This window comes from Coffea arabica, chromosome 9e (genome assembly GCF_036785885.1).
Source record: "Coffea arabica cultivar ET-39 chromosome 9e, Coffea Arabica ET-39 HiFi, whole genome shotgun sequence".
NCBI classification, from domain to species: Eukaryota; Viridiplantae; Streptophyta; class Magnoliopsida; order Gentianales; family Rubiaceae; genus Coffea; species Coffea arabica.
The window spans coordinates 28,795,913-28,815,609 of record NC_092327.1 but is presented as its reverse complement, the minus strand read 5'-3'; positions in this window follow the sequence as shown (position 1 = coordinate 28,815,609).

Below are 19,697 nucleotides of genomic sequence, written 5' to 3'. Positions count from 1 at the left end.
GTCATCAACAAGGCCAGTACATATCTCAGTTTCACTTATATAGCACTTTGCGCTGTTTTACTTCTTACTCATTATATACTTAATGTACTTAGATGATACATCCTCACTGATTAGCCAGCATCGAGTGACTTCATCATTGAAACCAGATTTCTGTCAATGCATGGCTGATTCATATTGTTTTTACCAAATTTTTAGCGCATCTACTCCAAACACACTGGTGAGCTATTTTTATGTTCGTTTTCTTTCGTTTGATTTCACCCATGTTTACATGTTCAGCTTTCCATCTTAACTCTCACCGATCATTACCAGAAAATTCCAAAATTCACTGATCACTTCTTGAATGGTGTAAAGACTCCCAGTATTCTCATCAAGACAGGACATAGCATTGCAGAAATTGGAGTTAAGCGCAACAAGCTCAAAAAAAATTGGAGATCCTTCGTTCTTCAGCACCAATTGCAGCATAACGATGTTCTTGTATTTGTTCCAGAATCACAGACTACATTTGCAGTTTTAATTTTTGATTACGATGGAACTGAGAAAATATTTCCATGGTACCACACAATCTCTATATAATCAAATGATCAAAGTTGCAGTTTCAATGCCTGGTGTATCGTTTCCAGTTGGCCTGATCTGTATGGACATTAGACTATTGCCATGCTCATTTACTGAACTTTTTCATATTTAATCACAGCCTTGTACCTTTTAATAGACTTTAAAGAAATAAAATTTTCCTTCTGTCTATTGATCATCTTTAAAATTAAGTTTATTACAATTGCAATTCCATCTTCCTGTGTTTGTTAGCTTCTTTCGACTTGTTCACAACAATGAACTATTATAATTAAAATAGGCTTAACGGCTTCCACATCTTTTAAACAACTTAGCAGTTTATAAACAAACGATTAGACATTACATTGAAACCTGCACCTCGTTCCAGACATCTTTTCAAGCTACTAAATATTTCCTGCTCTTTGCAGGACTCCACAAGTCATGCTCAATACTTTTCTTTCGAACTTTAAAACTAAATCCATCAATTCAAAATTGCTTTTCACTATTGCATCTCTGGACAGAGGGATACACCCTTTTTACAAATACTATACAAATATGTTCATCATGTAATATCAGCAACCGTAAATAAAAAATGAACACAGACATCTATTCTATGTTCTTTGCTTTCAAACGTCTTTTCCTGAATCCATCAATTCAAAATTGCTTTTCACTATTGCATCTCTGAACAGAGGAACACACCCTTTTTGCAAATACTATACAAATATGTTCATCATGTAATATGAGCAACCGTAAGTAAAAAATGAACACAGACATCTATTCTATGTTCTTTACTTTCAAGCGTCTTTTCGATCTGATACTATGTATCAGCTTTAATTTATAGATTCAGTCCTACTTCTCTTATAATTTATTGACAGCGCAACCTAAGCTCTGCAATTCATACTTCATCCCTAGTGATGGATATGACATCTGCTTAACATGACTTTTTTACCGTACAAATAAAACAAAGTTCCTTTTACTTGCTCCTCTGCTTTTTCTTTCCCATTGCGTATTTTATCTTCGCCTCATGTTTTTTAATTTATTTCAGTTCCATTTGTGTCTTCCATAAACACAACTATAAGTTCTCCACCTTTAATACTTCAGTCCTTTCTTTAAACTTGAGCGCCACTACCTTCTATTTCATTACAGAGGGTCTGACCATGGAACCAAATGACATTCCCTTATCTGCTATTGATCCATCTCTACTGAATTGGAGTGTTTATCTCCGAGCAATTGAAGTCACTCATACCAAAAGTAATTCCTCCTCTCATCGAATACTCCGCACGTTTGTGTTAGCAGATGATCAGGTGACATTGATCTAGATATTTCTTTTCCGTTATGGCTATTTTATTTCATCGAAGCATAACTTTTTCCCTTATTCCAGGGTCTTCGAGTTACCGTCTATGCTGCTGAAGATATGCTTGAACAGCTTGCCAACTTGCTTGTCCCTTTCAAAAAATACTACATATCTAGAGCTGCTGTTTGCCAACCACGAGCATGTGCCAATACTGATGAATATCCATTTTGTTGGCTCGTCACTCCAAACACCGTCATACATGAAATACAGGAACCTGTTCCTTCATTTCCTTTTTATTTTCACCTAAACCCTTTTTCTATGCTAGATATCTATGCTGATACCCATCATTTGCTGAGTAAGTTGCAGCTTTGACAATCCATTTCTTCCGCTCCCGCCAAAGTTTACCAAGCATATTCTAATATTTTCTTTTAAATAATATATATCAGATGTCATGGGAGTTGTTGTCCATATTTTACCTCCTAAAACAACACCCTGTCACGGATCGCCTTCCATTTCTCGAGATTATGTGATTATTGATCAGAGGTAAACCCTTGCTAAGTCATCTGGTTCTTTTCCTATCATCATTTATAAAATCAGAATGCCTTTATCAGTAAACTTTATGCTCTCTTTTTCTTCCCAGTATGAAACCGATGATTCTAACCCTTTGGAAAGAATTCGAAGAACTGGATGGTCCCATCATTAGAGCTCCTGAGCGCCATTTTCCCATCATTATTGCGACAAGAGTCAGGGTGACAACAAACAATTGTAGCTATATACTGCTCTCTTTTTCTTCAAGAACGTTACATGCATCTGTTTCTTAGAAAGCTGTTGGTCTTAACACTTCTTTTATTTCAATACCAGACTTGAGCTTCTCGACTTCTTATTGTTCAGCCATTACGGTGGCTCCATTTTCGCAACAAACAATGAATCTTGATCTCTGGTCAGAACTATTAAATATATGATACACCGCTTTCCCATTTACACTGAGCCACTTAAAGACCATTTCTCCCATTTTATATATATCAGGTACCATAGTCATGCACTTGCAATAGACAAGTTAATCGATAATGGAAGTTACACTGATCCACGAATTCTTCTCCCTCCTGTTGCCAATAATAGAATTCTTCATATTAGTGCTGCACTTCAACAGGTCACTGTCTTGTTGCTATTTATATTTTATAAATCATGTTTACCTCCCTTCTATCCTTATTATTATTATTTTACAGAGAACCACTACTGCATGGATTAGAGGAATCATTGAAATTTCCTTTAGACCCCAAAAATTATTCTATATGGCATGCCCCCAATGTCATCAACCAAACAGCTTTGCAGGCACGTTGATAGTTCAATGCGAATACTGTCAGGCTAACATTGAACTCTTGCCAAGGTTTTTAGAGCTCTTCAGTGCATACAATCCCTTTACTCAATCAATTCATGACATGCATACTTTTTCATAACTGTTATACCATCTTCTCCCTTACAGAGCTTGTATTACCATTTTCATTGCTGATTCAAGCGGATCATTGGCTGCTACTGCTATGGGAACTGAAGCTGAAAAGCTAATTAACTACTCAACTGCTCAACTCCATTATTTATACGAACAGGTACCTATTCATCCCTATCCAGTCACGAGTGCTTTCTTCCCTTTATGTTTTCTTTACACTAATTTCTTCCCTTCGTTTTCTTGGACCAGAAAATTGATCTAGCTTCACACCTCATGCGTGCTCTGCAAGGAAGAACAAAACTGTTCTACGTTAAACCTTCCTCTTCCAGATTCGCTGGCATCAAATGTGCAGCCTATGAAATAATTACTTCATACGCTGTGGATGAACCCATGAACATCAACCACATCAACTTCAATGGCCTTGACATCAACGACTAGGCTTTTCTTGGCTTGCCTTTAATTTTTAAGCTATTTCTAGCCAGATGGCTACTAGACTTTGAACTTTTTTTAATTATTCCCCCATCCATCTGTTATGAGTTATTGCAACTACATTACAGCAATTTATATGCTCTATGTATTATTGTCTGATTTCATTCCACCGTCTTGCCTTTCTCGATTATCTCCGTTAATAGAATCTACCTGGGCATATACATTTTCAAATTTTCCCACCGCGCACTTGCGCGGTGAACCCCTCCTAGTACAAAAATTAGGAGGAAAGAGAGCAGGATAATACTAAATTTTTAAAATTTTTATAGGCAAATTAGAGTTTTCAAAAAATTGAGAGGGTGCAGTTAGGTAAATGTGGCTCCGCCACTCTTATGTTGCATACTCAAATTTCACAACTAGAGTCGGTTTGGACTTTGGGCCTTCAACTAAATATGAGAAATCAAATTGCGAAGTATTCAAGATTTTAACAATCAATAACGTTCAAGGGTAGAGTAGTGGCTCACTGAAAAAAGTGAATAACAATTTAAATCATGCAAAGAAAATTTGAGTTTAATTACCAAATGCTTCCTTAAGTCAAACATAGGAATGAACAATGAACCATTCAGTTCTTCCAGCAGGCAACCATATAAAATACTTGCTAGTTACAACCATGTTCTTCAATGTCTATTCCTGATTCTATGCCGATCAATAGGTTAAACTATTCCAGATTCCTTCAAAGTGTTGGATTGGTCAATCTTATCAAACCATTTTTCCTGTCCTATCCTGCGAAAATAATCCAGCTTCCAAGATTGGTAGCTGATGTCAAAAGGCTGGTCCCATGGTTCAAAGTTGCAGCCGCGGTTGCGGCCTGAAACGTTCCACATCGGTCTCGATATATTGGTCACGATCTTGATGAGACGCAAATTTTGAAGCATTTAATATTCTAAAAGTTGTTAATAATATTAAAAAAGTAAGCTAAACAAAAATAATAAAAAAAAGCAAAAGAAAATTTGTAAAATGTACTATTTTTATACATATTAAACACAATAAGTACTTTTAATCATTTAATACAATGGCATCTAAAAAGAAATATATGACATCTAAAAATATTAAATATTAACTTTAATTATAAAGGTATATTTATTTTATAAATATGCATCATAGTAATAATGAAAACCAAGATAAGAAATAACCTTTGATTAAATAATTTATAACATCACCAACCACCCAAGTTGCACATTATGAGAAGATGCTCCAATATGTCATTTATGCAATATATATATATGTGTGATATAAATATAAGTATTTTCAATTTGAAAAAAAGATAAATGTTATATTAACATACCTTGAAATGCCAACCTCATTTCTTAAAACTAAAATGAATTTTACGTTCTTTCATAGAACTAAATTCATCTATGATTGAATTAGTACTAAATTGTCTAGTAACTTCCTTTTCTATGTACACAGTTAAACAATCATTCATGAAATTATCTTTCATTTTGTATCGGAGTTTTGTCTTGATTAACTTCATAATCGGCAATGCCCCTTTTGCTGTTGCAGTTGATACAGGAAGAAGATTGAGAACAAATTTAATCAATAGGGCTAAGTTGCACATTTGTATATGTGCCAATAAAGTAATTATTTTTGTTTTAATCCATCGATAATTATGAATTGGGTCTTTTTATTATAATATATCAAATTGGATCAATTTATTATGGATCGTCAAATTATATGTTTAATTTGTTGAAAGTTAAATTATTAGCACAATAAAAAATAAACAACTTTTTTTTGAAGAAAAAATAATTCAAAGGTGACTAATTCATACATACATATATATAAACTTTCATTATATAAATTAAAATTAGAAAAAATTAGAAAAAATCAACTTTATTTTATACATATATTCACGTACTTTGAATTAAAATTTTCAAAACTTAAGAGGATCATGCCCCCTCACTCTCTTAGCCCCCTTGGCTCCATCAGTGGGTGGGTAGGGAGCGAGGGGCGGTGTGGGGCAGTGTTGATGAAACAACGCAAGAAAAGCAAAAGTAATAAAAGAATATATACGCTTACTTAGAAGAGAAAAAGCATACCGAAGTCATTTTCTCGTAGAAAGTCCAAGGAAAACAGCAGCAGCGGATGCAACTTAAACTATAAGATCTGCAATATCAACATCATATCCACCTTCAACTAGACCCCAGCTGTCTACCTTCAGAAACACCATAAAGCAACAACTTGAGGTACTATGAATATTTGGAAAGGATGCAAGAGGACAAAACAAAACAACATAAACTAGAACCTGTAAATCTTTTTCTAGTCTAATAACCTCAATGGCTTTATCAATATTCAGTCTACCACAAAAGATTCCAATGACAATAACTAAAGACTGACCACCAACAGCAATTGCATGAATTGCAGCCAGTTCACAAGCATTTGTCTTTTTGAGCAGGCCTTCAATGGCAGTTGCCAGACCTTCTTCCTGCTTACCACCAAAGAAATTGGAATATACAACAGGTTTACACCCAAATTCTGATTCCAACCATTAAGCCATGGGTCTTCTCAACTTGACGTTTTACAAATTTTGTGGACAATTAAGAAACTCAATAGTTTTCACTGCCGAAAGGAAGATATCGCATCAGAACTAAATGCATGAAATGAAAGCATTTCGCATTTGTCCAAAGAAAGGAAGAATATACAGGGCATTTACTTGATTCAAGCAATAAGGATTCATCCTCATGTTCAGAGTCTAAAGGGTTTTTTTTTGTAAAGCCACGGGTTTTCTTTTTTTTTTTTTCTAAAGGTTTTTTGTTGGATTCGAGTTGACTCGGGATGACTCAAAATGACTCGGCCATTTCAACCCTTCACGGTGATGTTTCGACCAATTTTTCGGCGAGTCAAGTATCTCGAAATCGTATCGTCGCGGTATCGTATCGGAAGGGCCTGAGATGGTGATGACTCGGCCGAGTCCGAGTCTTTGAACCACTTGGTCCTGAGGTATTCAGCTTTGTGGAAAGCCAAAGATGTATTTGCTCATTATGAGATAAATTCTCTCTTTTATGACCTTCGTATTTCATGCTATGGAACTCCTGTATCTTCGTATAACAGCCATAAGCCTAACGTTTTCATTGAACTTGAGATCCTTGCTTTGGGTCCTCTAGCCATGGGTCCCCGTAGTCCCTGGTTGCACGAAGATACTGCTTTTTCGGATAATCATGTCAAAGTCTCAAGTCTGAAGTCCTGAATGTTTCACTTTCTCTCATGTTCACACAAGACCCTCTCAAATTCACGGAGAAGAATTACAAGAATGTATCAAAGTTGTTTTTGGAAGGCGTATATGATGCACTTGCAGGTGAGATGTACTTAATTGGTTGCAGGAGGGTCACAGTTCAAACTAGTACATTGAACCTTGAGAGGGGCTTTGACTGTTTGATTGGGGTAAAAATTCGGTACCCAGCTGAAGCACTGAGGTGGTTGGTCAATCCTGAAGTAGAAATTACCATCACAAGCCTGAGGAATGAAGATTAGTCCTTGTATTTGTTGAATTCAAAGCCTCAATTGATGACTTTTCCAAGCCAAAATTGTTGAACTTTTTGGCACAATTCTAATCCCACATCGATTAGCTTAACATTTGAGAGGCTGCTTGAGAGTTATAAAATAACTCTCAAGCAACCCAAATTAGACACACCAACAAAAGGAATTCTTTTGTAATTCTTTCTTCTCCTAAATTATAAGAGCAGGCTGCTTAAGCGGTACTCGGAGATTAGGCAAAATTGGCCGTACTCCGTTATCAATTTTTCGGGTGCGTTCTTTCCTTATCTCTTTTATTTATTCAGCATTTATTTGGTAGTTTCCTTTCAATTGTAATATAGTGTGCAATATATTTATCGGGTTTATTTGTAGTGTTTTATACGATTCATTTGGGTGTATTTTCTTATTCGTGTGTATGTAATATTTATGTATATACGAGTCTAGTTGTGATAATACACCGTGCATGTAAATTCTGTTTAGGAGACTGGATTTTAAGTGGGATCGCTTGTGACCCCTCCAACCTTTCCTGAAAATTTATTTGGAATGGTAATTCTATCTAAAGAGATTGTTTTGACGATCTTTCCTGAAAATTACTGAATCGATTTAAATCACTAGTTGAATTTTTTAGTGAAAAATTATCCGATTTTCCCAACAAGTGGTATCAGAGCCGAAGGTTCGTCTTTTGACCTGTTTGTAATTTTTTTATATTGAATACTATTATTTGAGTCTGTAATGGCATCAGACAATTTCACGTCAAGAATTACATCTGGAGCATCGGCTTCCTCGTCCACATGGTCGAGGACTCCAATGTCAAGTTCGAAGCTGGCGGTGGAGATATTTGACGGTACTAGCCATTTCGGCATGTGGCAAGGCGAGGTCATAGACTCCCTTTTCCAACAGGGTCTTGACATTGCCATTGAAGAAAAGAAACCAGATGACATAGAAAAGAAGGAGTGGAATATCATAAATCGGTTGACATGCGGAACTATTTGATCGTGTTTGTCTAGAGAGCAAAAGTATGCTTTAAAAAATGAGACCTCTGCATGAAAATTGTGGAGGGCATTGGAGGAGAAATTTTTGAAGAAGAGTGGTCAGAATAAACTCCTTATGAAGAAGAGATTGTTCCGATTCGATTATCAACCAGGTACTACTATGAATGAACACATCACTATGTTTAATCAGCTAGTAGCAGATCTGCTAAATTTAGATGTGAAATTTGAAAATGAAGATTTGACTTTGTTGTTGTTGTCATCCCTTCCTAATGAATTTGAACATTTGGAAACTACGTTATTTCATGGGAAGGAGAATGTGTCTTTAGATGCTATATGTTCGAATTTTGTATAGTAATGAATTAAGAAAGTAGGATAAAATGAAAAAGAAAGTAGCTACAGCAGATGAAGCGTTAGTGGCAAGAGGTCGTCAACAAAGCCAATCAAAGGGGAGAAGAGAAAGGTCCAAATCGAAAAGCAGAGTTACCAAAGATGAGTGCGCTTTCTGTCGTGAGAAAGGGCACTGGAAAAACGACTGTCTAAAGTTAAAGAAGAAAGGGAAAGCTCCGCAAAACATAAATGTTGCAGAATGCAAAAGTGATGCGGAATCAGATTTCTCTTTGACTGTATCACCTTTAACATCCAATCCAGATGAGTGGATTTTGGATTCAACTTGTACCTACCATATGTCTCCCATGCGAAAGTGGTTCTTTGAATTTGAAGAACTTGATGGTGGAGTTGTTTACATGGAAAATGACAATCCATGTAAAACAGGTGAGATAGGTTCAATCAAGCTGCATAATCATGATGGATCCACTAGAATCTTGAAAGATGTTCGGTACGTGCCGAATTTAAAGAGAAATCTCATCTCCTTGGGACTCTTGGAGTCAAAAAGCCTGAAAGTGAAGATGTGAGATGGAATTCTTAAAATAACTTCGGGAACACTTGTGATGTTAAAAGGTGTGAGAAAGAATAATCTGTATTACTACCAAGATAGTACAGTTGTTGGGATAGCAGCAACAGCAATATCTTTCAGTAGCAAGAAGGATGCGGAGGCAACAAAGTTGTGGCACATGCGATTGGGACATGCTGGTGAAAAATTCTTGCAAAATCTTGCCAAACAAGGATTTTTGAAAGGTACGAAAGGTTGCAAATTAGAATTTTGTGAGCATTGTGTTCTGAAAAAATAAAGAAGAGTGAAATTTGGCACTGGCATCCATAATACCAAGGGTATTTTGGATTATGTACATTTAGATGTGTGAGAACCTGCTAAGACTCCATCCCTTGGAGGCAGGTGCTATTTTGTTACTTTTGTTGATGATTTTTTCAGAAGAGTTTGGGTATTTACTATAAAGAACAAGGATGATGTGTTAGGGGTTTTCCTTAAATGAAAAGCTCAGGTTGAAAACCAGACGGGAAGAAAGATCAAGGTTCTCCGAACAGACAACGGTAGAGAATACAAGAGTGATCCCTTCCAAGAGATATGCCAAGAGTGTGGTATAGTTCGGCACTTCACAGTTAGAAGAACACAGCAGTAGAATGGGGTGTTAGAACTTATTAACAAGACACTAGTGGAGAAAGTACGTTGTATGCTGTCTAATGCTGGGTTAGGCAGAAAGTTTTGGGCTGAGACTGTAACATACGCTCAACATCTCGTTAATCGCTTGCCAGACTCCATTAGAGATATGGTCTGAAAAAGTTGCAACAGATTATAATTTTTTGCGTATTTTTTATTCTACTGCATATTATCATGTAAATGAATCAAAATTGGATTCGCGAGCAAAGAAGTCTCTCTTTATGGACTTTAATGCTGGAGTTAAGGGATACCGGTTGTGGTGTCTAGAATCAAAGAAGACCATTATCAGCAGGGATATTACCTTTGATGAATCTGCCATGTTGAATAAGGTAGCACAAGATGGGACCAGTGGTACTCCACAACAGGTGAAATGTACGTCCAACCAAATGGAGTTTGAGCAAATAATGGTGAGTCCAGCAAACAGCACCATCAATGACTCTCCTATGACAGAAGAAGAGTCAGATGAGGAAGAAGTTTTAACCTAAGAACCAAGAACCTCAATAGCAGTAAGAGTCAGTTGCCGTCAATAGGCCAAGACGAGAAATTCAAAAACCTACTCGTTTTGTTGACATGGTGGCCTATGCACTTCCAGTTGTTGATGATATTCCATCTACCTTTTCTAAAGCAGTTCAAAATATAGAAAATGATAGATGAAAAGATGCAATGGAAGAAGAGATGCAATCTCTTCAGAAGAACAAGACGTGAAAATTGACACAACTATCGAAGGGCAAGAAGGCAATTGAATGCAAATGGATATTTGCAAAGAAAGAAGGATTTCCTGATAAGAATGATGTTCGCTACAAGGCAAGATTGGTGGCTAAAGACTACGCTCAGAAGGAGAGAATTGATTATAATGAAATATTTTCTCCAGTTGTTAAACATTCCTCTATTAGAATTTTGTTGACCTTGGTAGCACAATTGAATTTGGAGCTAGTTCAATTTGATGTGAAGACCGCGTTCCTTCACGGTGACTTGAAGGAGGAAATCTATATATCTCAACCAGATGGATTCAAAGTTGCTGGTAAAGAAGATTGGGTTTGTAAGCTGAGCAAATCGTTGTATGGATTGAAACAATCACCGAGGCAATGGTACAAACGATTTGATCAGTTCATGATGGGTCAGAAGTACACAAGAAACAAATACGATCATTGTATGTATTTGCACAAGTTAGAGATGAGTCCTACATCTACTTACTCTTATATGTTGATGATATGCTGATAGCGTCAAAGAGCCAAGTTGAAATTGAAAAATTGAAGGCTCAATTGAATAAAGAGTTCGAGATGAAGGATTTGAGAGAAACCAAGAAGATTCTCGACATGGAGATAAGCAGGGATAGAACGAGAGGCAAGCTTTGTCTGACACAAAAGCAGTATTTGAATAAGGTACTACAACGTTTTGGTATGAATGGAGATTCAAAACCTGTAAGTACTCCGCTTGCTCCTCATTTAAAACTTAGTAGTCTATTATCTCCAAAGACGGATGAAGAGCGAGCATACATGGCGAAAGTCCCATATGCTAATGCAGTTTGTAGCTTGATGTATGCAATGGTGTGTATGAGACCCGACATTTCATAGGCAATTAGTGTGGTATGGTTTATGCATGATCCGGGCAAGGGTCATTGGCAAGCTGTGAAATGAATTTTACGGTATATCCAAAATACTGTAGATGTTGGATTAGTATTTGAGCAGGATGAATCACTTGGTAAATGTGTAGTTGGATATTGTGATTCTGACTATACGGTGACTTGGATAAGCGACGTTCTACTTGTTCACGTTTGCTAAGGCGCCAGTTAGTTGGAAATCTATTTTGTAATCAACGGTGATTTTGTCTACAACGTAGGCAGAGTATATGACGATTACAGAAGCTGTGAAGGAGGCAATTTGGCTTCAAGGATTGCTTGAAAACTTAGGAGTTGGTTAAAAACACATTTACGTGTTTTGTGACAGTCAGAGTGCTATTCACTCAGCGAAGAACCAAGTCTTGCATGCAAGAACGAAGCACATTGATGTTCGCTATCACTTTGTACGGGAAATTCTCGAAGAAGAGGAGATTTTTCTCCAGAAGATTCAAACTACGGAGAATCCTGCAGATATACTGACCAAGGTGGTTACAAGGTCCAAATTTGAACATTGTCTACACTTGGTTAATATCCTGCACGTTTAATTTGGCGCCTGAGGGCGTAAATTTGGAAGCACCGCAAGAACCATTTGTTATTGTTTGGGTGAGAAGATTTGTATTTTTGGGTGGGATTAGAAATTATACCAATGTGGAGATTTGTTGATTTTGAAGCCTCAATTGATAACTTTTCCAAGCAAAAAAAGTTGTATTTTTTGGCACAATTCTAATCCCACATCGGTTAGGTTAACATTTGAGAGGTTGCTTGAGAGCTGTAAAATAACTCTCAAGCAACCCAAATTAGACACACCAACAAAAGGAATTCTTTTGTAATTCTTTTTTCTCCTAAATTATAAGAGCAGGCTGTTTGAGCGGTGTTCGGAGATTAGGCAAAATTGGCCAAACTCCATTATCAATTTTTCGAGTGCATTCTTTCCTTATCTCTTTTATTTATTTCACATTTATTTGGTAGTTTCCTTTCAATTGTAATATAGTATTCAATATATTTATCGGGTTTATTTGTAGTGTTTTATACGATTCATTTGGCTGTATTTTCTTATTCGTGTGTATGTAATATTTATATATACACGGGTCTAGTTGTGATAATACACCGTGCACGTAAATTCAGTTTTGGAGACTGGGTTTTAAGTGGGACCACTTATGACCCTTCCAACCTTTCCTGAGAATTTACTTGGAATGGTAATTCTGTCTAAGGAGATTATTTTGACGATCTTTCCTGAGAATTACTGAATCGGTTTAAATCACTAGTTGAATTTTTGAGTGAGAAATTATCCGGTTTCCCCAACAGTATTTTCATCCATTAGAACTCCAGACCTCTATGCTTCCGCATAACGAACACCAAGAAGATGCAGTCTTTAGAAAAGTTTTTGAAGAGATCCTGCGGAATCTGATGATCATAGCATCTATTGCACTTATTTCAAGCCAGCTGCTTTACTTGAAGAAAAATGTGGATGGCATTCCTTATACATCTGTTATCATTCTTTCCTTGCAATGTCTTGGCTACCTATACCCAGTGCTCTTCAACACCAAATTTCTGTTGCAAGAAAAAGAATGCCAATTCCCATATGGCCTCCTTGAATATGACCAACTGTTGACTCTCCTTGATTACACTGCCAAGCTTCTTGTTTTAACTGCATTGGTGATAACCGCAACTCTTATGCGTAAGGTGACAAAATTTCGTAAACAACCTCATCCTGGTTCCCCTTTCAAACCCATAGGAGTTCCTCAGGATAAAAGAGTTTGCCAAATTATTGCAGTAATTCTTAAACTTGGGTTGCTGAGTTATTGCCTTCTCTATAGGAGTATCTTTGAGAACGAGGACATGAGCAGAATTGGAGATGCACAACTGGAGAAAATTTGGACATACAAAACACAGGAATTCATGGGCTTCATTCAAGATCTATTTCTGCTTCCTCAAATTGTTGAAAACGTGATATCCCATTCTCCTTTTAGACCCCTGCGGAAACTTTACTACATTGGATTTACTCTGACGAGGGTTGTTACACATCTTTATGACTCTGTAAGAGATCCAGTAATAGATCCCTACTCTGATGAGGCTGCATTTGTGAATTTGGACTTGCTTTTCACTTCTAGAGCACACAATGTTGCATTTGTCGTCATCATGATTGGATTAGCGATAGCGTTGTACATACAGCAGGAGCGGAGCCACCAGAAGTTCATCCAACGACAAGAGACAGTCACAACCAAATCCATGTAGTGAGTTAAGTTCTAGTGAGTGGTGGAATTTTTACTCATTCTAGACTACTTTTTGTATGCCTTCTAATTTCGTATAGAAAAGTAGATTGATTTATCAACTTCACCTTCATTAGAACGATTATGATATAATCTTAATCAGAATTTCATTTACACCCAAGTTTGAGTTCATTCCTTCCTCCTAAAGAAATTTAACATGATCTGTCTTTTTTGTTTTGTAGACTGTCTTCTTCCTTGATATCTTATTTCTCCCCTTTGCCATTTTGACTAGTAGGTTTTTTTCTAAAATAACTTTTTGGGTAGAAAAAAAAAATTTAAGCGGTTCGATTAGTCACCACTATGCTCTCAAGACTATAAGTCGCTTATAGATATTTTTACATATATATTATCTACCAAGATATTATTCACGTCTCCTTACTTTGACAGTAGGACTAGAATATACAATCTTTGTTAAAGAAGTGGCTCGATTTTATCAACTAAACCAACTTATTCTACTTTCGACTAATAGATACACCATGCACATTTTGCCCCACAAGTAATACTTCTAATAACCCAAATATAACATCTTTTTGATACTAAAATTCGTTATGAAATTTTGATTGTTCACCTTGTAATACAATATCTTTATGAATTTTAGCTGCTTTAACTGATTGTTATTACAAATATTATTTATACTTGAACTCTTTGATCTACTTTTTTGAGCTTTTCTTGAGACTTTTTTGATGCATTACGGATCGAACTATGTCAAAATTGTTCATAGGGATAATTTTAGAAACCTCCCTCAAGATTTCTGATAATTTCATAGAAACACCTTTTAATATTGCATTGACCGTCCCTTTCATGTGGATGTGACCAAATGTCTCCATCAGGAGCCTTCAAATGACCAAATTACCCTCAAAACTTTGTGCCAAAAAATATTGAAAATATGAGAAAAAGAAATTGCTTGAAAATATCTTTCTTTGCTACTTGGCACGAAATAACTGGAGGTATATATGCTTAATGTGCCAAGTAGCGCTTGTAATAGCATTATCTAAGAAAACTAAAATAGCTTTTTAGAAAAAAAAAAAAACTTAAGAACTAGAGGCTCAGCTGTTTGTGATTCTTCATCTGGTGAAGAATTTGTGCAAAAAGGTGACTAATATACCACAATTTAGGCTCCACTGAAATCATTAGAAGTAAAAGATCAAAACTTTTTTGGTTTATTAAACCTATTTACAAGTTTTCTAAGTATTGATTGTTATTTATCATGTTAATTCTTGCAATGGGTAAGATTTAAATTTCATAGAAGATCATATGTTGTGCTTGTGAATGTGCCTCTATGCTACTTGATGATGGTTAGAGATGACTTTTTTTATAAATACCTTCATTTAAAAATTGCATGAATTTTTTTGGCACCTTCACAAGGCTTATGTGCTGGCATGAGAAATCCATTCCATTACCAATAGCTCTGGCAATGGATCTTCTTGGGCATAACAATTAAAAGTATAGATTATTATGTTTTTTTTACTTTTTTATAGTCGTGAGAGGATCAAACTGGTGCAATCTTTTTCCTTTTTATTTTATTGGCATTTTCTCACCAAAAAGTGTAATTACTTTTTTTCTAGAGACAAGGAGGGTAAATTTGGAAGAAAATTACGTGTAAAGTACTTTTGCTTCACTTTGAAGTCATTTTTATGACAGGGGTTGACTTTAATAACAAACATGTCAATTAAGGGGAGGCAAGTATAGTTTTCAATATTCAAAGGTATTTATGTGAAATTTTTAGAAACTTCGAGGGAGGTTACTAAAATTATCCCTTATTAATATTCTCATGTTTTTACTAATGTGGCTGTTCTTACCCTTAATTGTTAATATTATCTGAGTTGAATTTGTTAGCATTATGCTAAAATTCTTTATTATGAAGTGAGCTACACTATTTTTTTGCACCATTTTTTATTTCATATAAATATATACTTTTTTGTATATGTGTCCTTGGTGTTTACTTATTTTCTTTTTGTCAAAATTGTGTTTACTTAATTAGGATACTTGTAATCTATCATATTTAACTGTAATTATATCTATATGGCTATTCTTTGTCATCAATTGAAATTTCATTGGCAAAGATGTCTGGATTTTTCCTTTTTTATTTATCTTTTATTGTTCCTATAATTTTGTTTGAAGATAATGCCACATAAAGCACAAACAACAAGGACTCAATTTTCCTATTAATCTTATAGAAAAGAATAAACTAAAGTTTGAAAAACTAGAATCAAATGGTTGTTTACAGGTGAAGTATATGAAATGTTTCTTGAATTTGGGTGAGATCAATTGTCATTTCAAATTAACTAAATTGTTGGTATGTTCATTGGTTGCATTAACATTTAAGTGCTCTCTTTTATCTCCTACTAGTTGTTCAACTTTTTAGTTTTGTTATGAATTTGAATCGGATAAAGTGAAGTGCAATGTTCATTGAATTTAAACCATTTGCAATTTATCTAAATGTTGTGCTTGTTAATGAGAGTGCAAGTAATTCATAATGTTCAATTATCTTAGGCTGGTTGTTTAGCTATCAATTGAAACTAGATTGGTAGAATAGTTGGGTTTTTTCTTTTTGCTTTTGTTTTTGTTTTTTCTAATAAAGATAAAAGGTACATAATTGTACAATTGGCTCATGACTTTTATATGAAAAAATATAGATGAATATGAACTCTTTTCTTTTCATACGTTTCTCTTTGTTCCTAAGAGCATCTATTTTTTATTTGATATTCTTTGCAATCTCAAATTGTGCTAACGAAAATTTTTTATGAAGGCTTTGAGTGAGATATTTTGACACATAATAAATGGAAATAGAGGGTTGTAAATAACTTTAAAGGGAGAGTTTCAATTTTAATTACCAATATTATTGAGATATAATCAAGTGAAATGTTTCATTTTTTAATTAGTACCATAGTTAAAATACAATAACTTTAATTAGAAAACATGAGGGTAGGCTACTCTCTCCCTCTCTACCTCTCTTTTTGTCTAACATTTTTCTACTTCTTCTCTTTTTTTTTAGAAGACCTTTCTCCTATGGACTCAGTTTTTACTTTGTATTACTAATAAAGTCTCTCCTACGATTTTTTAGCAAGAGATTTCTGTTTCTACTAGAGATTCCTAGTGAGAAATTTCTATTCTCTTAAGAGTTTATAGTGAGATTTTTGTGTAGTTTCTTTTTTGTTCTCTTATGTATTTTGGTGTTAGATCTGAACTTATTTCAAATAGGCTTGTTAGATCCGATCTTAGGTTTATCTTGACATATCTCATTTTCATTATTGGAGTTTAAAGCAATTGATTAGTTAGATTTGACAACTGTAACATATACAGAAGTGAGTTGCATCAATTTATCTTATTACAAGACATTTTGGAATTTCTTTGTATATTTCAGATTTGATCATAATTTTTCAAATGTATTATATTTGTTAAATTGTAGATTTGTTATTTCTAGTTAGTGCATATTTCTGTGATATAAACTAAATCATGCTAGACGATTTGTAACAATCTCATTAATGAAATTTGTTTTTTAATAAACAATACATAAGGGTAATTGATAAATGCATATTTTACATATTTTTTTAGTTGTTTTATTAGTTAGTTTTGGTGTGTTTTAACTACTTTTATAGCTAATTAACTAGGATTCTAGTGAAAATATATATTTTATGGTTTAAGTGGTAAAAATTGCATTTATATGGATTTTAATGGTACAAACTTCATGTTTTTATAGGTTTAAGGATTCAATCATCAAATGGAGTGATTTGAGAAGATAATTGGATGATTGATGAGGGTTTGAAGTGATAAAAAGAGAACATGAAGTGCAAATACTCAAAGGATGAAATGCAAGTTTTCCATTTTTGACACCTTGTGATATTTTGGTTATGCCTTGAGCTACATGCATTGGATTGAGGTGATTCTTGTACTATTTTGAAACTAAGAGATAGATCTACATTTGGTATAGACATCAAAGTCCAGTTCAATCGTTTTCCTTGTCAAAAAGTCGAAATACAGAAGTGCATTTTCATGGTCGAAAGTTGAAAAAGAGTTCTGACTAGTCGAGGGTATTTTGATCATTTCTTAGCCCAAAAAGCTCCAAATTGGATGCTTCTTATGCATTGGAAAACTAGTTCAAAGGGTTACAACTTTCATGTTTTACACAAGAGCTAGTTCAGCCTCCAACATCGAGAAAATATTAGTTGAATTTGGACCAAAAACAGAGCAAGGAAGAATTCTACCCAGAAAAGTGCAAACCTGCAAAAGAGTAAAACGGGGGGTCAAAATGCAGGCACAGGCCGCATTTTCTACCCGCGTTTTAGTGGATTTTGGTTGCAACTTGCTTTGCAACTTGTGCTCTTTTCACACACCCTTTTTTACCACTTTTTCTGCAAAGATTCCGACTGGAAATGATCAGATGAGCATGGAAACATTGAGAAGCAATCTTTGAGAGTTTCAAGAGTAAAAAATGACAATTAGAAACAACTTCTTTGGCTCTTGAATTCCTCTATAAATATAGGCCTTGGAGGACACTTTCACAACTTTGGAAGGCTAGAGAAACTCAAAAAAAATGTAGTCTTCACTAGTTTTTCTTAATTCATTAGTATAGTATAGTTAGAGTAGTTTTCCATCTTGTACTTGTAGTTAGATTTGGATAAAGATTTGAGGAGCAAAGATGGAGAGTTGGATCTCATATGACAAGAGTGACTTCTCTCCTATCACTTTCTCTTTTGTATTTGATTTCATGTTTAGCTATAATACAAGTTTGGTGTTTGTTTTCATGTTTTGCTAAAGTTTATGCCTAGAGTTATGGATAAACTTTCTATATCTTGTTAGTGATGTTTACTTGGTTGTTTGATGATATTATTTTGAGCAAGTTATTTATCACTTTTGCTTTTCTAATCATGATTAACCGGTCATTAATTGTGATAATCTTAATGTGTTAAGTTTGCAATAAGAATTTGAATTTAACACTAATTCAAGGAGATGATAAACCTAGAGAGTTCACTCATGAGAGTAGAGGAGTACCTTTGTAGCTTTAGTGACTTGTTTCATGTAATTTCATAGAAGAAATGAACTTGTAATTAATTCATAACCACGAGAGTAAGTATGACTTAATTACAAGTATAGTTGATTCACTACGAGAGTAGGTTTCACATACATGAGGAAATTACGCCACAACTAACCAAGATAATAGCATTCAATTAACCGGTAACGTCACTTACAAGAATGGTAAGGAATTTGATACTTCTAGGAGTTTTTTATTGTATTTTTTGTTACTTTTATAGTTAGACTTAATTTCTTGTGCTTGTGATAGTCTAAATGATAAAGGAGTTCTAAAATCATCGATAATTGACAATCTTCCTCATGGGATCAACACCTAATACCCTTACGCTCAATAAACGACTCGTATACTTGCGAAAAATCGCGTGTAGGGTATTAGGATTTTATATATGTAAAACTTGACTGTGGATAAGCTAATTGTTATATGTATACCCCACACTCATCAGTACTATAGGTATAATAAAAATTAAAATCACAGAGTGTTTACACTCAAGGATAGACACAAGGGGATAGGCAGGGGCAGCCACCTCCCTAAAAATTTTCAGAAGTTTAAAATTCTCCCTATAATTTTAGTTGTCACTTAAAATTATATTATTTTGCCCTCTAAACATTTACCAGTAATTCTTGTCATTATTTTGTCTAAATTATCTTAATGAAGCATCTTACACCAAACTAACAATTAGTTTTCTTATAAAAGTATACCATTAATATCTATTTTATAATATATTAGTACTACTTTTGAATAACAATTACAAAAATATTGAGTTTTCTTTTAACTAAATTTCTTATAACAAACCAACTCTTCGTTTCTTTGATTACTATAACTTTGAAATAGCAACTAAGGTAACATTGTACATGTTATACAGGAAATCAAAGATTATATATATATTCAAGTATCATACAAATTCAAGAAGTTTCAACTATGGTTTTGAATGCCTCACATTAATAGTGAATAAAAAAGCATAGAGTCTATTCCTT